Consider the following 20,761-nt stretch of genomic DNA (forward strand, 5'->3'; position numbering starts at 1 on the left):
TTGTTTTGGGAGTGCTCTGGAGGAGGCTCCTAGGCCCCTCAAGGCAGCAACATTTGGAGAAGCAGAAACATTCCCTCCTGTTGGATCAGCTACAAAGGCTTATCCCCCCTCTGCCCAGTGAAAATGGGTGGCAGGAGAAACAGGCTGCTCAGAAAGGATCTTTAATCCTGCCCATGCTGGAGCAGGTGCAGTGGGAAGAGGAAGAATGGAAGTAGCCACAAGATCTTTGGTGCTCAAGGCTTGAGGAATTCCAGATGTAAAATTGCCCCCCCTCCGCCCAATGCAGTGGGATATCCAGCCCCGAGGGATTGTGGGAGAAGGAGGTGTGGCTGCCCCTCAGTCCTTTGAGGGCTGAGTAAAGATGACATTTGTACTGGTCCTTCTTTGCCAAGCATGTGTTTGTTGCTGCCTGGGATTTGGCCCCAAATATCTGAATGTAGGGGAGGCTGGGAAGCCCCTCTACCACCTACCCTGAAATATCAATGCTGCCTAGGGGATTTGGACACCCAGGCCCAGAGCCTCCCACTGTCAGTGGGAGTTAGGCACCTAAATGTCTTTGAAGGTCTGGACCCCTGTCCCCACTGGGCCCCTAAATCCCTTCAGTAACTTTGAAAATCTCCCCTCAGTGGGGTGCATCTTCCTTGATTCCTGTCCCCAGCCCCACAACAGCTGCTTGTTTGGCACTGCATGCTGCTCACCCACTATTCATCCTGCTCATGGAACACGGGCTGCCAGGCAGCCAAGTCCCACTGGGCACATGACTAGCACAAGCGCTTATAGAGTGCCAGAGTTGTGCAAGGTGCTATAAAAATGAGGTTCCTGCTCCAAGAGATTTCTAAATGGCCAAATCCTCAGCTGATGTAAATCAACAGAGCTCCATTGCTCTGGCCTCAGGGATCCATTCCACTGGCCCAGGCCCTCACAACAAAAGCTCAGAAGCCCCAGGCAGCTACTCTCAGAATGGTTTTGGAGAGGGGGTATTTCTTTCTTTTAACAACAGAAACAAAAATGAGACATTAACAAAGCATGAACTTGCATTTCCATGATGTCTGGTCTGGTGGTTAGGGCCCTCCTGTAGCGTTTGGGGGAGCTGGGTTCAAGTACCCACTTTGCCACTGACTTCCTGTGGGATGTTGGGTAAATCATGTAGCCTCCCTGTGCCTCAGTTCCCCATCTGTGACATGAGGATGACAGCCCTGTCTATTGTAAGGATGACATATATTACAGACTGCAAAGTGTTTTGAGATCTATCCCTGAAAAGTGCTATGTAAAGTATTGTTATTATAGATTCATAGATTTCAAATCCAGAAAAGACCACTGTGATCATCTCTAGTCTGACCTCCTTATATAGCGCAGGTCAGAGAAATTCCCCAAAACAATCCCTAGCACAGACCTGTTAGAAGAACAGCCCATCTTGATTTGAAAATTGCCAGTGAAGGAGACTCCACCACGACCCTTGGTAAGATGTTCCAATGGTTCATTACTCACACCATTAAAATTTTCATCTTATTTCCAGTCTGAATTTGTCTAGCTTCAACTTCCAGCCACTGGATGGTGTTAGACTTTCCTCTGCTAGATAGAAGAAGAACCCATAATTCAATATTTGTTCCCCATGGGATCAAGTCATTCCTTAACCTTCTCTTTGTTAAACTAAATAGACTGAGCTCCTCGGGTTGTTACTATGAGGCAGATTTTCTAATCCTTTAGTCTCATGGCTCTTCTCTGAACCCTCTCCAATTTATTAACATCCTTCTTGAGTTGTGGGCACCAGAACTGGACAAAGGATTCCAGCAGTGGTCGCACCAATGTCAAGTACAGAAATAAAATAACCTCTCTGCTCCTATTCCAGATTCCCGTTAATGTACCCCATGATCACATTAGCCCTTCATCCAATAGGACCCCAGGCCTCTTTGCTCATTATATAAGTATGAATTACCCTTCTGCCCCTCTGAAATGCAACCCAGCAGCTCCACCAGACAACAGCTTAGGGCAGTGTGTGAAGAAGAATCCTTTACTCTGACGTGTGCAGGGGAAGTTTAGAGAACCCCAGTGATTACAAAAGCTGGTGTTTACCTAGGACATTGAGGCTAAGGTTCTTGCAGATGGTGACATCAGATCTTTAATGACCATGCGTGGTTCAATTCGGAGGGTTTAACTAATGCATTTCAATTGAATGACAGCACATCTCTGTCCCCTAACAAAATGCTGGCCTATTGACCCAGAGAGAGCAGTGTTGGCCAGTGAATCACTAACACCATCTTCTATCTTCCATTTCCTTTAAAGGTCTCCAATCCTCAGACCAGCTAAGCCCAATGCTGCTTCACTTAGGAGACCCAGGCATTGCATAGCCTGTAGTGGCACAGTTGCTTAAATCAAAATGTCTTTTCCTCCAACCTGGAGTACAGAGTGGATCTTTGCAGCTCCTATGCCAGAGGTGAGGCACCATGTTCTAAATCAGGGGTCGGCAACCTTGGGCACGCGGCCCATCAGGGTAATCCTCTGGCGAACGACGAGACATTTGTTTATGTTGACCATCTGCAGGCACAGCCCCCCGCAGCTCCCAGTGGTGGTTCGCCGTTCCTGGCCAATGGGAGCTCTGGGAAGCAGCGGTCAGCATGTCCCTTCCGCCTGCACCTGGAAGCTACAGGGGGCCGTGCCTGTGGACGGTTAACGTAAACAAAATGTCTCACAGCCCGCCAGCAGATTACCCTGATGGGCCGCGTGCCAAAGGTTGCCAACTCCTGCTCTAGATGAAGGAGCAGATTGTTGTTTCTAATTGCCTTTCCCTGCTTAGAGGTGTGCTAGAGCATTATCTAAACAAGACTCAGCATCTAGGAAACATTACACTGTAACTGCTGCTCTGGTTAAAAAAAATAACACAACAAATCACAGAACAGGGAGTTCTTCCAACAATCTGCCTTTCTGTACCCTGGAAAATAATCATAGCCCATATGGAAAACCATATGGCTATTTTCCAGGTGTTTCATGCGGCATGAAATCTATGGAATAAATTATCTGATTTTTTTCCCCCCAAAGCACAAATTATCCTCTCTCAACATGATACATTTCAGGATTTTCTCTCGTCAGAAAATGTCATGCTAAATATCATGAACACCGGCCAATGTTATCTCTGAGTTCCATTCAGAAGCCCAGCAATTCTCTCTTTTTCTTTAAAGTGGTAGGTGAGAGCTGGGATGGAAAAGAGGAGCAATATGTTCCAGATAGTTCTGAGGCTGGCATGTGACATTAAAAGACAATGAGATTTTCAGTGCGGTCTAGCTAAGGTATTTGTACAGCCCCCATGACTGCAGTACCTGAGCATCTCACCATATCGAATGTCGTTATCCTCACAACCTCCCTTTGGGGCAATGCAGGGCTAATGTTCCCATTGTACAGATGGGGAACTGAGGCACAGGGCAACTCAGTGACCCGCTCCACAGGAAATGAGTGAAGGAGTAAGGGTCTCCAGAGGTGTGAGTCCTAACCACTGGACCATCCTTCCTCTCTAGAAGGGTCTGATCCACAGCAGAATTTTGTTAAATCCCTTAGCCAGCTTGACAATCTAACCCAGGCCAACACAGGAGCAAATCCCTTGGGCCCTTCTTCTTCTCCCATTCTCGTTTTACCCAGCAAAGAGCATGACTAGGAGGGAAGCAATCCTGTCTGAGATGTGCTGGGTTGTAATTTCATGTATATACTTATGAGGCTGAAAATGTGTCCTCATGGCTTAAAACAAGCCCAGGCAAAAACTCTCCAGAAGCAGAGGGGCAGTTCACACCTCATCAGGATATGTATGGGACGAACCCAGCCCAGCCTCACAGGAACAAAAGACACTGGCCTAGGCAACAACAAAGGATCTGTTGGACTCTCGAGTGAGTCACCCCCCTTCCTTCGGTCACTTTGGGACTGTGATGAGGTAATGCTCATCTGACTCTGAAGTGCAGGGGGCAAAGCCAAGCGGGAAGAAAGGACATGATAAAAAGAAGAGACGTTTGCCATACTCTTCTTCTCTCTTCCATCTCCATCTACAGACATCACCACCAAACAACTGAAGCACTGATCAAAGGGGAGAGCCTGGCTGAAGGGCAACCTGTGGTGAGAAGCATCTAAATTTGTAACTGCATTGAATGTGTTAAGATCAACTTAGAATGTATATTGCTTTTATTTCATTTGACCAAAACTGACTTGTTATGTTTTGACTTATAATCACTTAAAATCTATCTTTGTAGTTAATAAATCTGTTTGTTTGTTCTACCTGAAGCAGTCTGTTTGGTTTAAAGCGTGTCAGAGACTCCCCTTGGGATAACAAGCCTGTGTGACAGACCCAGACCAGTGGGGTACAGGAGTCTGGTAGAGGGCAGATATACACTGGATGAGTAGTTTTCTGTTCCCTGAGTGACCAGAGCAGGGGCTACACTAGAGTAATCAGGAACCTGCTAGAACCAGTTAAGGCAGGCAGGCTAATTAGAACACCTGGAGCCAATTAAGAAGAAGCTGCTAGAATCAATTAAGGCAGGCTAATCAGGGCACCTGGGTTTTAAAAAGGGAGCTCACTTCAGTTTGTGGTGGGAGTGTGAGGAGCTGGGAGCAAGAGGCGCAAGGAGCTGAGAGTGAGAGGGTGTGCTGCTGGAGGACTGAGGAGCACAAGCATTATCAGACACCAGGAGGAAGGTCCTGTGGTGAGAATAAGGAAGGTGTTTGAAGGAGGCCATGGGGAAGTAGCCCAGGGAGTTGTAGCTGTCATGCAGCTGTTACAGGAGGCACTATAGACAGCTGCAGTCCACAGGGCCCTGGGCTGGAACCCGGAGTAGAGGCCGGGCCCGGGTTCCCCCCAAACCTCCCAATTGACCTGGACTGTGGGTTCTCCCAGAAGGGAAGGTCTCTGGGCTGTTTCCCAACCCACATGGTGAATCTCTGAGGCAAGAAAATCCGCCAATAAGCACAGGACACACCAAGATAGAAGAGGAACTTTGTCACACTGGTGTCAGGGGTGGGATCTTGGGGTGCACAGCGCGGCGGAAGAAGGAGGGTGATTTAAACAAAAAACAAAAAAAAAGGGAGAGGGTTTATTTTTTTTCACCACAATGGATGACGTTGTGTGGGCACTGATACAAGCTACGGCGGCCCAGCAGGAGGCTACCCGTGTCCAGGCAACCACCCAACAGGAAGCAGTGCGGCTGCAGCAAGAGACTAATCGCCTGCTGATGGACCAGGCTGCTCAAGACCGAGCTATGTTGCGGGAACAGGTAAACCAGGTAAAGTCCCTTACAGAGCTGAATCGCGGCTATGATGGGATGCGGCTCATACGGGCCAGCCATTGGCTGCAGAAAATGACATGGGAGGATGATGTAGAGGCATACCTTCTGGCCTTTGAGAGGACAGCCCTACGGGAGGCCTGTCCTTGAGATCAGTGGTCTGGCATCCTTGCCCCATTCCTGTGTGGGGACACCCAGAAGGCCTACCATGATCAGCCTGAAGAGGCTGCGGCAGACTAACCCCAGCTGAAAGCAGAGATCCTGGCCAGATCTGGGGTAACGACAGCAGTGCGGGCCCAGCAGTATCACAGTTGGAGGTACCAGGAAGACAAAACCCCGCGGTCCCAATTTTATAACCTCATCCATCTCGCACGAAAGTGGTTGCAAACAGAGTCCCGGAGTCCGGAAGAGAGACTAGCGGTTCTGGTCATCGACCGATACATGAGGGGACTACCACCAGACCTTCGTGCCTGGGTAAGCCAGAACGAACCCTCCACCTATGATGAGGTTGTCGCCCTGGTAGAGAGGCGAAGGACAGCGAGGGAGCTGACCCGACCAGTTAAGGAAGAGGCACCCTGGGTTAAACTAGCAGCACCAAGCCCTAAAGTTCGGGTGACTGGGCCACCAGGAGGGCCCAGGTGGAAAAAGAGAGAGGCTGAAGGCCCATTAGAGGCCACAAAGAGTCGGAGCAGTGAGGGAGAATAGGATCGTGATGTTAGACTGCCCAAACCAAGAGACCGGGGAACGCCTAGGGCTCCATACAGATGTTATGCCTGCGGGGAGTGGGGACACATAGCTGCACAGTGTCCCAATGCTGAGTAACCTGGGGAACTGGGCAGATCCATGCTCCCTAATCCACCTTGTGGGGGTCTCACTAACCCCACATATGTATATCAGACCAGTGAAACTAAATGGGGTAGGGACCACGGCACTGGTTGATTCGGGGAGTGCTATCACGCTTATCTCAGGGAAGCTTGTGAAGCGTAGTCAGCTGCTGAAGGCTAAACGTACGGGGATAACATGTGTCCATGGGACAGTTAGTTACTACCCCACCATCCCAGTAAAAATCGAGATCCAAGGGAACACTACTGAGGTAGCAGCAGGTGTAGTCCCTAAACTCCCATACCCGGTGCTCATAGGGAGGGACTTCCCAGGGTTTGGAAACTCACTCCCAGTAGGGGGATTGGAGAAAGATGGGGACCCTAAAATTGATGAGGCATCCACAGCAGACTGTCAACCCCCAATCTTCTCTGAAATATCCCCAGATTTGTTCTCCACTCCCAGACAGGGTAGAAAGACAAAAAGGGAAAGAAGGGCATCTAAGGCCTTGGGAACCCGAATACTGACCCAAAGCCAGAGGGTCGCTCTTGTAAGTAGGCGGACCCGCACAACTGAAAAGGAGGCCACGCAGGAGGGAGAAGCACCTGAGTCTGACCCCCACCCTAATGCTTCTGAACCAGTAGAGGCAACAGAGACTGGGCCCCTAGATCTTGGGCAGATTAGCCCCAGGAGAGGAAATTTTGGACGGGACCAGGCAGAAGACCCAAGGTATGACAACATTAGGAAGGAGGTGACTGAAATAGATGGGGTCCCCGTGGAAGGGAAAACCCAGGGACCAGGACCCTACTTCATAATGAAGAAGGATCTCTTATACCAGGTTGCACCAGTACAGGGGCAGAAGGTACAGCAGATCCTAGTACCTCAAAAACACCAGAACGCTGTATTAAGTCTTGCTCATAGTCATCTATTTGGGGGCATTTGGGGGTAGAGAAGACCCTGGCATGAGTCCTACGACGGTTCTTCTGGCCCGGAGTACATGAAGAAGTGCGGAGGTACTGTGCCTCCTGCCCGGAGTGTCAGCTGCACAGTCCTCGTCCCCACTTGAGGGCACCTTTAGTACCCCTTCCCATCATAGAGGTCCCCTTCGAGCGAATAGCCATGGACCTAGTGGGACCCCTGGAGAAGACAGCTCGGGGCCATCAATATATACTTGTTGTTTTGGACTATGCTACTCGCTACCCAGAAGCCGTCCCTCTGCGGAACACGGCCTCTAAAACTATAGCCAAAGAGCTGGTGGGGATCTTTGCCCGAATGGGGCTACCGAAGGAGATATTAACCGACCAAGGAACCCCAATTATGTCGAAGCTAATGAAGGACCTCTGTACGCTGCTCCATATACATACCCTGAGAACTTCGGTCTATCATCCGCAGACTGATGGGTTGGTAGAAAGGTTTAACCAAACCCTCAAGGAAGGTGGTAAGTCGAGACAGGAAGGATTGGGACACCCTACTACCCTACCTTATGTTTGCTATCCGGGAGGTACCACAGGCCTCAACTGGGTTTTCCCCCTTTGAGTTATTATACGGGCATCAACCCCGTGGCATACTAGATATCGCCAAAGAGATCTGGGAAGAGGAACCCAATGAGGGGAGAAATATAATAGAGCATGTAATGCAGATGCGAGACTGGATAGCCTGGGTTGCCCCTATTGTACGGGAACATTTGGAGAAGGCACAGGAGGCCCAGCGAACCCACTACAATCTCCAGGCAAAAGTGCGACACTTCCAACCAGGGGATCGGGTTATGGTGTTGGTACCCACGGCAGAAAGCAAGCTTCTGGCCCAATGGCAGGGGCCCTATGAGGTGGTTGAACCCGTGGGGGAAGTAACCTACAAGGTGCGGCAGCCAGGAGGCAGAAAACAAGAACAGATTTATCACGTTAACCTTCTGAAACCCTGGCAGGCACAAGAGGCATGCACAACAGTCCAAAAAGACCTAACCCAGGAAAACAAGCCTTTCAAACAGGTGAAAGTGTCTCCCAATTTAACACCAGACCAGAAGAATGAGGTGTCTGAGATGATCTTCCGGAACCAAGATGTGTTCTCGACAAAACCGGATCGAACAACCGAGACATATCACCACATCGTCACAAACCCTGGGGCCAGAGTAACAATGAGGCCCTATCGGGTGCCAGCAGCAAAAAGGGAGGAAATAAAAGCAGAAGTAAAAAAATGCTGGAGTTGGGGATCATCGAAGAATCCCACAGTCAGTGGTCCAGCCCAATCGTGCTGGTGCCCAAACCTGATGGCATCACAAGATTTTGCAACGACTTCCGGCGACTAAAGTATCCCAGTTCGACGCGTACCTCATACCTCGCATAGATGAGCTAGTGGACCATCTGGGTAATGCCCGGTACTTGACTACCCTAGACTTGACAAAGGGGTACTGGCAGATTCCCCTTGCAGAAGACGCAAAGGAAAAGACTGCGTTCTCTACACCAGAGGGTCTTTTTCAATATACTGTCCTCCCTTTTGGACTACATGGGGCCCCAGCTACCTTCCAGCGCCTCATGGACAAGCTATTATGCCCGCATAACAGTTATGCTGCTGCCTACTTGGACGATGTGGTCATTCATACCCCAGACTGGGAAATCCACCTGGAGAAGGTGGAGGCAGTCCTCGATACCTTCAGGCGAGCTGGCCTTACAGCAAACCCTGTCAAGTGCGCTGTAGGGTTTACAGAGGCTAAATATCTTGGCTACATTGTGGTAAAAGGTCTGGTAAAACCCCAAGTGAACAAGTTAGAGGCCATCCAAAATTGGCCCCGACCAAGTCGCAAGAAACAAGTCCAGGCGTTCCTAGGTGTGGTGGGGTATTACCAATGATTTATCCCCCACTTTGCCACAAGGGCAAGCCCCCTGACAGACCTAGTGAAAGCCCGTGGACCTGATCTGGTGAGATGGTCTGACGCAGCAGAGGAAGCATTCACAGACCTATGGACTGCCCTCTGCAATAACCCCGTACTGATAGCCCCTGATTTCACCAAGGAGTTTATCCTGCAGACGGATGCATCGGAAGTAGGGTTGGGGGCCGTTCTATCACAGATGGTCGGGGAGGAGGAACACCCAATTCTATACCTCAGTCGGAAACTCCTTCCAAGGGAACAAAAATATGCAGTGGTGGAGAGAGAATGCCTCGCTGTAAAATGGGCCATGGAAAGATTGCGCTACTACCTGCTCGGGCACAGATTTGTCCTCGTGACCAACCATGCCCCTCTTCAATGGATGCAGCGGAACAAGGAGAAGAACAGAAGGGTGACCAGATGGTTCTTATCCCTCCAACCTTTCCAGTTCCGTGTGCAACACAGAGCAGGGAGCCGTCATGGCAACACCGATGGCTTGTCACGTGTGCACTGTCTGGCGCCCCAAGCTGCCCAACCCCTTGGTGTTGAGCAGGGGGGAGGGATATGTGACAGACCCAGACCAGTGGGGTACAGGAGTCTGGTAGAGGGCAAATATACTGGTCACTGGATGAGTAGTTTTCTGTTCCCTGAGTGACCAGAGCAGGGGCTGCACTAGAGTAATCAGGAACCTGCTAAAACCAGTTAAGGCAGGCAGGCTAATTAGAACACCTGGAGCCAATTAAGAAGAAGCTGCTAGAATCAATTAAGGCAGGCTAATCAGGGCACCTGGGTTTTAAAAAGGGAGCTCACTTCAGTTTGTGGTGGGAGTGTGAGGAGCTGGGAGCAAGAGGCGCAAGGAGCTGAGAGTGAGAGGGTGTGCTGCGGGAGGACTGAGGAGCACAAGCGTTATCAGACACCAGGAGGAAGGTCCTGTGGTGAGAATAAGGAAGGTGTTTGGAGGAGGCCATGGGGAAGTAGCCCAGGGAGTTGTAGCTGTCATGCAGCTGTTACAGGAGGCACTATAGACAGCTGCAGTCCACAGGGCCCTGGGCTGGAACCCGGAGTAGAGGGCGGGCCGAGGTTCCCCCCAAACCTCCCAATTGACCTGGACTGTGGGTTCTCCCAGAAGGGAACGTCTCTGGGCTGTTTCCCAACCCACATGGTGAATCTCTGAGGCAAGAAAATCCGCCAATAAGCGCAGGACCAACCAAGATAGAGGAGGAACTTTGTCACACCTGGTACATATCAATTTCTTTGTTGAACTGACACTCATATAAGCTTGCAGCGTCCAGCGGGCATAACTGAACGCTGCAAGACGGAGGTTTCTAGGGTTGTGTCTGGGACCAGAGATATTGGCTACTGTCATTTGGTTGCACAATCCAAGGAGCAGCTTACATGCCAGAGGCTGTGCGTGAACAGCCCTGGAGTGGGGGTTCTCACAGCAGTGCAGGGTAAGGCTGGCTCCCAGGGTCAAGGAATGGAGTGTCCTAGCAGATCACCAGTCCAGATAACACCAGAGGGGAACATCACAGTTGGGGTGTGGGCTGCATTCACTTCTGCTTGTAAAGTGCTTGGGATGCCAGGCAGTAGGCACTAGAGCATGGCAAGGTGGTGTGGGTAGCAGCATTGCAGTAGGAAAGCCATAGGGTCTAGGGGATGGAGTGCCAGAGACCTGGGTTCTGTTCCTGGCTGTGCTGGTGACCTTGGACAAGTTAAGTCATTTCACTTCTCTTTCTTCCCCCCACCCTTTGTCTATCTTGTCTATTAGACTGCAAATTCTTTGGTGAAGGGACTGTCTGCTACCGTGAGTCTGTTCAGCACCCAGCACAACAGGGTCCAGATCATGGTAGGGGGTCACCAGATGCTATTAGAATGCAAATACTAATAGAAGTAATGGCACAAAAAGGTCAGGGAAGCACTGGCCCAAGAAATGGGACCATCCCAACTGCTTGGGATTCAAATGGTTGGTAGAGAGGCATTTAGAGGGCCTGAGCTCTGGTTTCTTAGGCCTTGTCTAGACTAGGATTTAAGGTGTGATGTTAGCAAACACACTTTCAAAGTCTAGTGTAGACAAGGCAATGCTGTCTTTGACATGTGTTAACCTGGTCCTCTTAAAGCATACAGGGAACTTGGGCTTTAATTTGATCAACTTATCAGGCAGGGGCACAGCCATAATTTTCCTAAGGAGGGGAGCCAGGTCTGGGGGTCCCAGGGGCCAGAGCCCAGGAGCAGCCATCACCCCTGCTCCAGGCCATGCTGGTCACTGACCGCTTCAATCGCTGTTTCTTTCCCATCTCCAAGGCTAGCCCCGGGTGAGAGAGACTGGCTCAGTCTGTGCCTGCTCCTGCCTACATGCTTCCCTTCTCCATCCTCAACACCACTGGCTCTAACCCCAGCTCTGCTTCCTGACCAAGTCTCCAGCTCACCCACTGATGCTGGCATTGAGCTTCTGATCCCCAGTTCTGACTCTCAGTTTTGCTCTTGACTCCCACACCCAGGTGTCCCATGGCCCTGATCCTTGACTTCAGCTCGGCTTGGCTCTAACCTGCAAGCCATGACTCCGACCATTAGGCCCGACCAGCGACGTCATAGAATCATAGAAGATTAGGGTTGGAAGAGACCTCAGTAGGTCATATAATCCAACCCCCTGCTCAAAGCAGAACCAACCGCAACTAAATCATCCCAGCCAGAGCTCTGTCAAGCCGGGCCTTAAAAACCTCTAAGGATGGAGATTCCACCACCTCCCAAGGTAACCTATTCCAATGCTTCACCACCCTCCTAGTGAAATAGTGTTTCCTAATATCCAACCTAAACCTCCACCACTGCAACTTGAGACCATTTCTCCTTGTTCTGTCATCTACCACTACTGAGAACAGCCTAGCTCCATCCTCTTTGGAACCCCCCTTCAGGTAGTTGAAGGCTGCTATCAAATCCCCCCTCACTCTTTTCTTCTGCAGAAAAATAAATTAAATAAGCCCAGTTCCCTCAGCCTCTCCTCATAAGTCATGTGCCCCAGCCCCACATCTCTGTTATGTTCTTGGCAGTTTGAGCAGCCCAAGAAAGAGAGACTGAAGAGTGGGCTCGGCTGTGAGGTTGAACCGTATTGAGGCTTCTCTCTTCCTGATGGTTGAAGCGGACACCTTGTAGAGACTGCAGACCCAGATGGCGGCCCTGCAATCTCATTAGCTGGGACCCAGGTCCCTTAAGAACTGAAGATTCTGCTGCCAGCCAGGTTTGATGGTGACCGTGGGAAATTTCGCAGCTTCCTGAATCAATGCTGGCTCCTGTTCATGCTGCGACTTCTTCATTTCCCACTGACTAGCCCAAAGTGGGGCTTATTACCAGCCTTTTAATCAGGGAGGCCCTGGCCTGGATGTCCCCTCTGCTGGAGACTTCCAGCCCCTTCAGGGGCAACTTGAGGAATTCGTCCGAGCTCTTGTGATGGTTGTTAATACCCGAATCATTCCAGCTCCACTGAGAGTATGGTTCAGAACCTGTGCAGGGAATAGACCAGTCACCACGTTCGCTGCAGAATTCCAGCGCTTAGCAGCGGACACTAGATGGAATAAGGCAGCACAGCACTGCAGGGCTTGAATGAAGAACTTAAGGATGAGCTGGCACGGGTTGAGCCACCATCTGACATAGACTCTCTAGTCAAGCTGTGCATCAGCATCAACGATTGCCTGATAAATGCCGAGTCCAGTTTTCCACCCCTGCAGGCCAACCAGATTTGACCCTGCCTTGCTGACAAAGAAGGAAGCTGGTGACGAGCCTTAGACTTATGCCTATATTGTGGGGAACCTGGGAACTACGTCCTGGAATGCCCTAGTAAGACTCGTGTCCTGACCTGGTCGGGAAAGCTCCTTTTGTCAACTGGTACCCTAGCTCTGTCTGGCCAGCAAGCCACTGCCCTCCAATTTCCCCTTTGGTTATGACATCCTGCCATCTCTGAGGTCATGCTGAGGGTGCTAGTGGACTCAGGGGCCTCTGACAACTTCATGAACCTAGATTTGGCTTGGAACCATAATGTGCGCACTCAGTGTAAGTGTAAGAGCATCCCCAATTTGGTGGAATCCATTGATGGGTTGCTCCGCTCTCCTCTGGCCCAGTGACTCATCAAATGAAACCACAGACTGTGACCACCGTCCAGGGCCACAAGGAGGCTCTGCAATTTGGACTGATCTGTGCCCCTCTCTCCTTTCATCCTCAGCATTCCTTGGCTGGTTGCCTACAATTCATGCATCCACTGGGGCTCAGGCACAATGCACTTTACGTCAAGATTCTGCTGCCAGTCATGTTTTTCAAGGTCAGGTGTCAGACCTAAACCCCCTTGTGATGCAGTGACTGAAGTGGGGACTTTAAAGGTAGACAGGCCCGCTCTGTCACCCCTTCATCCACTTTGAGTATTCCAGAGAAATATCAAGACTACGCTGATGTCTTTGACAAAAGGAGGGCAGATGTTTTGCCACTGCATTGCAGTTATCATTGCCCCATCAACCTGCAGCAGAAGGCTGACATTTCCTTCAGCCGCATGCACTCCCTCTCAGAACTAGAACTCCAGGTGCTCTGGGAATACCTCTGGGAGAATTTAGAGAAGGGGTTTATTCATCCTTCTACCTCTCCGGCAGGGGCTCCAACCTTTTCTGTGCAAAAAAGATGGCTCCCTGCACCCCTTTGTTGCTTAGTGGGCCCTGAATAGAGTGACAGTTCAAAATTGCTACCTTTTGTCATAGAATCATAGAATATCAGGGTTGGAAGGGACCTCAGGAGGTCATCTATTCCAACCCCCCTGCTCATAGCAGGACCAATCCCCAACTAAATCAATGAACTTTTTGAGAGACGTCACTCAGCCAGGATTTTTTCTAAACTGAACCTTTGTGGAGCCTACAATCTGTTTTGTATTAAGTAAGGTGATGAGTGGAAGAGAACATTCTGCACTCAGAACTCACTTGAGTATTTAGTTATGCCGTTTGGGCAATGTTTCAGCATTTTGTGAACGACATTTTCCAGAACATGCTAGACCAATTTGTTATCTATTTAGCTGATATTCTTGTCTTCTCCAAAAACCAGAAGCTACATGAGCAACATGTTCACCTGGTCCTTGACAGACTTCACCAGAATCGCAGCTATGTCAGACTGGAGAAATGCACATTTGATAAGGACACTATTGAGCTTCTCGGTCGTAGAATTTCTCCCAAGGGCCTAACAAAGGACCCACAGAAAGTGTCGGCCATCACTAGATGGCGTGCCCCAAAGGATGTCAAGGGAGTTCAGCGGTTTCTTGAATTTGCCGATTTTTATCAGTGTTTCATTAAAAGATTCTCCCAGCTAGTGGCACCAATAACTGCACTCCTCCAAAAACGGGTTCATTTTGTCTGATACAGTCAGCCTTTGATCAGCTAAAGAAAGCTTTCACTTCACCTCTTGTTCTTGTGCATCCACATCCTGCCAAACCTTGTACCATGGAATCAGATGCCTCGAACTTCATAATGGGAGCAGTACTTTTGCAAAATGCAGGACCCCAAAATCAACTCCATCCTTCTGTGTATTATTCCCGTAAACTAACCCCTGCTGAGAAAAACTATGATATCTGGACAAGGAGCTGCCTGCAATCAAAATGGCATTCAAAGTCCAGGTCCTTACCCATCACAAGAACTTAGAACATCTTTGAACAGCCTGTAATCTTAATCAAAAGCAGATCGTGACCACTTTTCTTTACCAGGTTTGATTTCATCATTACCTACCACCTCGGTCATGAAATGGGTCAGCAGACATCCTTTCCCACAAAAATGAGTACACCAAAACAAATATGGCTATGAGATACTGTGCTATGACCAGCAAATTTTATTTGTGGAACCCCAGCCTAGGATTTGATGTCCCTTATTCGGACAAGACTTCCAAGAGACAAACAAGCAGCCAAAATCTGTCAGACTCTTGCGACCTCCGACACCCCAGTCAGCTTGGATTTCCATTTGCATGGTGGTCTACTGTATCATGGGAAGTGCCTTTACATTCCAGAAGGTCAGCCCAGACTCGAAGTGTTGAGAATGTGCCATTATATGAGAGTGGCCCGCCATTTTGGCCACCATAAGACTCAGGATTTGGTGGTACAAAGTTTCTGGTAGTCCGGGGTTAGTACTGTGAAAAAATATATGTTAGCTACAGTGACCTGTGCTGTTGGAGCAAGTAGTCACGTGCTAAACCATTTGGTCTACTCTAGCCTCTGCCCATCCTGCCTCATTCCTGATGTGTGGTCTTGTTGGAGTTCATTGCTGAACTACCTGGCTTGCAAGGTTGCACCATTATCCGGGTAGCACTTGATCTTTTCACTAAGGGTATGTGTACACTACGAAATTAGGTCGAATTTATAGAAGTCGATTTTTTAGGAAGCAATTTTATACAGTCAATTGTGTGTGTCCCCACTAAGCGCATTAAGTCAGCGGAGTGCATCCACAGTACCGAGGCTAGCGTCGACTTTCGGAGCGTTGCACTGTGGGTAGCTATACCACAGTTCCCGCAGTCTCCGCCACCCATTGGAATTCTGGGTTGAGCTCCCACTGCCTGATGGGGCAAAAACATTGTCGTGGGTGGTTTTGGGTACATGTTGGGTACATGGGTACCCCTCCCTCCATGAGAGCAATGGCAGACAATTGTTTCACGCCTTTTTTCCGCGCAGACGCCATACCACGGCAAGCGTGCAGCCCGCTCAGCTCAGCAGCTGCTGTTGTGTCCTGAGTGCTGCTGGCAGCAGACGGTACATTAGGGCTGCAAACCATTGTCACGCTTCCGCTGCCACTCTGCTCTCCTGCTCTGGCAGCTGAAGGTACAGTAGGGCTGAAAACCATCGTCATGCTTCCGCTGCCACTCTGCTCCCCTGCTCTGGCAGCAGATGGTACAATAGGGCTGAAAACTATCGTCACGCTTCCGCTGCCACTCTGCTTTCCTGCTCTGGCAGCTGACGGTACAATAGGGCTGCAAACCATCGTCATGCTTCCACTTCCACTCTGCTCTCCTGCTCTGGCAGCTGAAGGTACAGTAGGGCTGCAAACCATCGTCATTGAATGACTGAACGACCACTTCCACTGCCACTGTGCTCTCCTGCTCTGGCAGCAGACAGTGCAGTAGGGCTGCAAACCATCGTAATGCTTCCACTGCCACTCTGCTCTCCTGCTCTCATGCCATACTACGGCAAGCATGGAGCCCGCTCAGATCATGGCAGTTATGAGCACTGTAAACACCTCGTGCATTATCCTGCAGTATATGCAGCACCAGAACCTGCAAAAGCAGGCGAGGAGGCAACGGCAGCGCAGTGACGAGAGTGATGAGGACATGGACACAGACTTCTCTCAAAGCACGGGCCCTGGCAATTTGGACATCATGGTGGTAATGGGGCAGGTTCATGCCATGGAACGCCGATTCTGGGCCCGGGAAACAAGCACAGACTGGTGGGACCGCATAGTGTTGCAGGTCTGGGATGATTCCCAGTGGCTGCGAAACTTTCGCATGTGTCAGGGCACTTTCATGGAGCTTTGTGACTTGCTTTCCCCTGCCCTGAAGTGCAAGAATATCAAGATGAGAGCAGCCCTCACAGTTCACAAGCGAGTGGTGATAGCCCTGTGGAAGCTTGCAATGCCAGACAGCTACCGGTCAGTTGGGAATCAATTTGGAGTGGGCAAATCTACTGTGGAGGCTGCTGTGATCCAAGTAGCCAACACAATCACTGAGCTGCTGCTATCAAGGGTAGTGACTCTGGGAAATGTGCAGGTCATAGTGGATGACTTTGTTCCAATGGGATTCCCTAACTGTGGTGGGGTGATAGACAGAATGCATATCCCTATCTTGGGACTGGACCACCAAGGCAGCCAGTACATAAACCGAAAGGGGTACTTTTCAATGGTGCTGCAAGCACTGGTGGATCACAAAGGATGTTTCACCAACATCAACGTGGGATGGCCGGGAAAGGTACATGATGCTCGCATCTTCAGAAATTCTGGTCTGTCTGAATAGCTGCAGCAAGGGACTTACTTTCCAGACCAGAAAATAACCGTCGGGGATGTTGAAATGCCTATAGTTATCCTTGGGGACCCAGCCTACCCCTTAATGCCATGGCTCATGAAGCCATACACAGGCACCCTGGACAGTAGTCAGGAGCTGTTCAACTATAGGCTGAGCAAGTGCAGAATGGTGGTAGAATGTGCATTTGGAGGTTTAAAAGCTCGCTGGCGCAGTTTACTGACTCGGTTAGACCTCAGCAAAACCAATATTCCCATCATTATTACTGCTTGCTGTGTGCTCCACAATATCTGTGAGAGTAAGGGGGAGACGTTTATGGCGGGGTGGGAGGTTGAGGCAAATCGCCTGGCCGCTGATTACACGCAGCCCGACACCAGGGTGGTTAGAAGAGCACAGCAGGATGCGCTGCACATCAGAGAAGCTTTGAAAACTAGTTTCATGACTGGCCAGGCTATGGTGTGAAAGTTCTGTTTGGTTCTCCTTGATGAAAACCTGCCCCCTTGGTTCACTCTACTTCCCTGTAAGCCAACCGCCCTCCCCTCCCCGCTTCAATCACCACTTGCAGAGGCAATAAAGTCATGGTTGTTTCAGATTCATGCATTCTTTATTAATTAATCACAGAAATAGGGGGATAACTGCCAAGGTAGCCCGGGAGGATGGTGGAGGAGGGAAGCACCGGGTGGGGTAGTGGAGGAGGGGAGGAGGGAAGTACAAGGCCACACTGCACTTCAAACCTTATTGAATGCCAGCCTTCTGTTGCTTGGGCAGTCCTCTGGGGTGGAGTGGTTGGGTGCCCGGAGCCCCCACCCGTTCTTGGGCGTGAGGAGGCTATGGAACTTGGGGAGAGGGCGGTTGGTTACACAGGGGCTGCAGCAGCAGTCTGTGCTCCTGCTGCATTTCCTGCACCTCAACCATACGCCGGAGCATATCAGTTTGATCCTCCAGTAGCCTCAGCATTCCCTCCTGCCTCCTCTCATCATGCTGCTGCCTCCGCTCCTCTTGCTCCCGCCACCTCTCCTCTTGATCCCACCTCCTCTCATCTCGCGCGTCCCTCCTGTCCTTGCGTTCATTTTGTGCTTTCCTGGACTCTGACATTGTCTGCCTCCACGCATTCTGCTGGGCTCTTTCAGTGCAGGAGGACTGCATGAGCTCAGAGAACATTTGATCACAAGTGTTTTTTTTTCGCCTTCTTATCTGCTCTAGCCTCTGGGACGAAGATGATAGTGGTAGCATTGAAACATTTGCAGCTGCAAGAGGAAAAAAAGGGAGAGTTGGGTTGACCATTTAAAATGGGTTGGCCATTTAAAAGGAGGGGCTAAGGTTTTTGGGTTAACGTGCAGCACAAACCCCTCCTCACACCCAATTCTCTGGGATGATCGCTTCACCCCTCCCCCCACCGCGTGGCTAACAGCGGGGATGATTTCTTTTCAGCCATAGGCACACAGCCCAGCAGGAACGGCCACCTCTGAATGTCCCCTTAATAAAATTCCCCTATTTCAACCAGGTGACTATGAATGATATCACTCTCCTGAGGATAACAGAGAGATAAAGAATGGATGTTGCTTGACTGCATTCCAGTAGCTTTACTGGTCGCAAATACATCCCAAGTCTTCAGGGCAAATTAATCATTAAACACGCTTGCTTTTAAACCATATATTATATTTACAAAGGTACACTCACCAGAGGGGCCTTCTCCGCCTTCAAGGTCCGGGAGCCCGGGTTGGGAGGGTAATGTCTCCAGGGTGATAAACAGTTCCTGGCTGTCGGGAAGAACGGTTTCTCCGCTTGCCTGCTGTGCACTATCATCTTCCTCGTCCCCAAAATCCTCATCCCTGTTGCGTGAGACTCCCTTGCAGGAGTCCACGTACAGGGGTGGGGTAGTTGTAGGGGCACCCCCTAGAATTGCATGCAGCTCATGATAGAAGTGGCATGTCTGGGGATCTGACCCGGAGCGGCTGTTTGCCTCTTTGGTTTTTTGGTAGGCTTGCCTAAGCTCCTTAAGTTTCACATGGCACTGCGGGTCCCTGTTATAGCCTCTGTCCTTCTTACCCTTGGAGATTTTTTCAAATATTTTGACATTTTGTCTTTTGGAACGGAGTTCTGATATCACGGATTTGTCTCCCCATACAGCGATCAGATCCAGTACCTCCCGTTCGGTCCATGCTGGAGCTCTCTTGTGATTCTGGGACTCCATGGTCACCTCTGCTGATGAGCCCTGCATGGTCACCTGTGCTGATCAGCTTGCCACGCTGGCCAAACAGGAAATAAAATTCAAAAGTTCACGGGGCTATTCCTGTCTACCTGGCCAGTGCATCTGAGTTGAGAGTGCTGTCCAGAGCGGTCACAATGGAGCACTCTGGGATAGCTCCCGGAGGCTAATATCGTTGAATTGCGTCCACACTATCCCCAAATTCGACCCGGCAATGTCAATTTTAGCGCTAATCCCCTCGTCGGGGAGGAGTACAGAAATTGATTTTACGACCCATTTAAGTTGACAAAAATGGCTTTGTCGTGTGGACGGGTGCAGGGTTAAATCAATCTAACGCTGCTAAATTCGACCTAAACCCGTAGTGTAGATCAGGGCTAAGATGGCACACTTTATTTCTTTTCACTCTCTCCCAACCACTCAAGAAACAGCCTAACTCTTCCTAAACCTTGTTTTTTTGACTCCATAGAGTGCCAACAGGAATAGTTTCTGATCAGGGCAACAATTCGTGTCCCAGTTGTGGTGCAAACTCTGTAAAGTCCTAGGAACTGAACTCTTCACCTTCTCAGCCTCCCACCCGCAGACCAACCAGCCAGGGCTGGATTAACCTTTTGTGGGCCCTGGCGCCAAACATATTTTTGGGCCCCCATTTAGTCATTGTGGGCTCCGAGTGTGGGCCTGGTCTGGCAGTGCCATTGGTGCCATAGTATACCCGGTACTGAATCTCAGAGACATTTTTCATTTTGATCACACACCTCTGCATGACTATATGCATTGCCGTACACAGCTCCCTCAGCCCCCAGTTTTTCTCATTAAGCTGTACACCATGTGGGTTTACCAGTGTCCACAGTGAGCAGTAATTTCACAGTGATCAAGGGAAACTCCCCACAGATTTATCTCCTTCCTCATTCAGACCTTCTATAACCCTGTCTCCAGTACCACCCTATGTCACCAGTCACTGTATGGGGTTCTGGTCTCAGCTCAATAAAGTTTCACAGCTAGCAGATACCTGATCAATTCTGACAAATCCCTCGCTCAGCACCCATCCTGCTATTTGAGCAAGCCACTTGCAAACACCATTTCCCCAAAGTGAGGACTTAGCCCCTGGGAACCTGAAGTCACCAGCTTTTCTCCCTCTGCTCCCATCTACATGCTAGTCTACTACCTGGTCAGCACCACCTCTCCCTATGCTTGTTTCTCTTCTACCTTGGACATGCTCCCTAGCCAGCTGGAGCTATTCTCCCTCTGCAAGCCTGATCTGCTTCCTCTTTCCCTGCTCCCCTTGACATTCCTTTCCTACAGGTGACCTCTGTTCCTTGAGGTTAACTCCAGTTTCTTTATCCGCTCCTAGCTTAATGGCCCCCAGTAGTCACAAAGCCACCTGCAGCTTCTCTGGCTACAGCCATGGGGCCAATTGCCAGAGGCCAGCCTTAGATAGCTGCAGCTGCTAGCAAGGAAGGGGTGGCAATTCCAAGGCTGAGCATGCTTGAACCTTGCAACGGCAGCACTAGGGACTCTAAATCCTCAGCGCCGGCCCTAGGCAGCTGCAGACTCTGGAGTTAGGTGCTTCCCTCCTCTAGGCTATGAGATGCCCATCACCTGCAG

The sequence above is a fragment of the Emys orbicularis genome, chromosome 10 (genome assembly GCF_028017835.1).
Source record: "Emys orbicularis isolate rEmyOrb1 chromosome 10, rEmyOrb1.hap1, whole genome shotgun sequence".
Classification (NCBI taxonomy): domain Eukaryota; kingdom Metazoa; phylum Chordata; order Testudines; family Emydidae; genus Emys; species Emys orbicularis.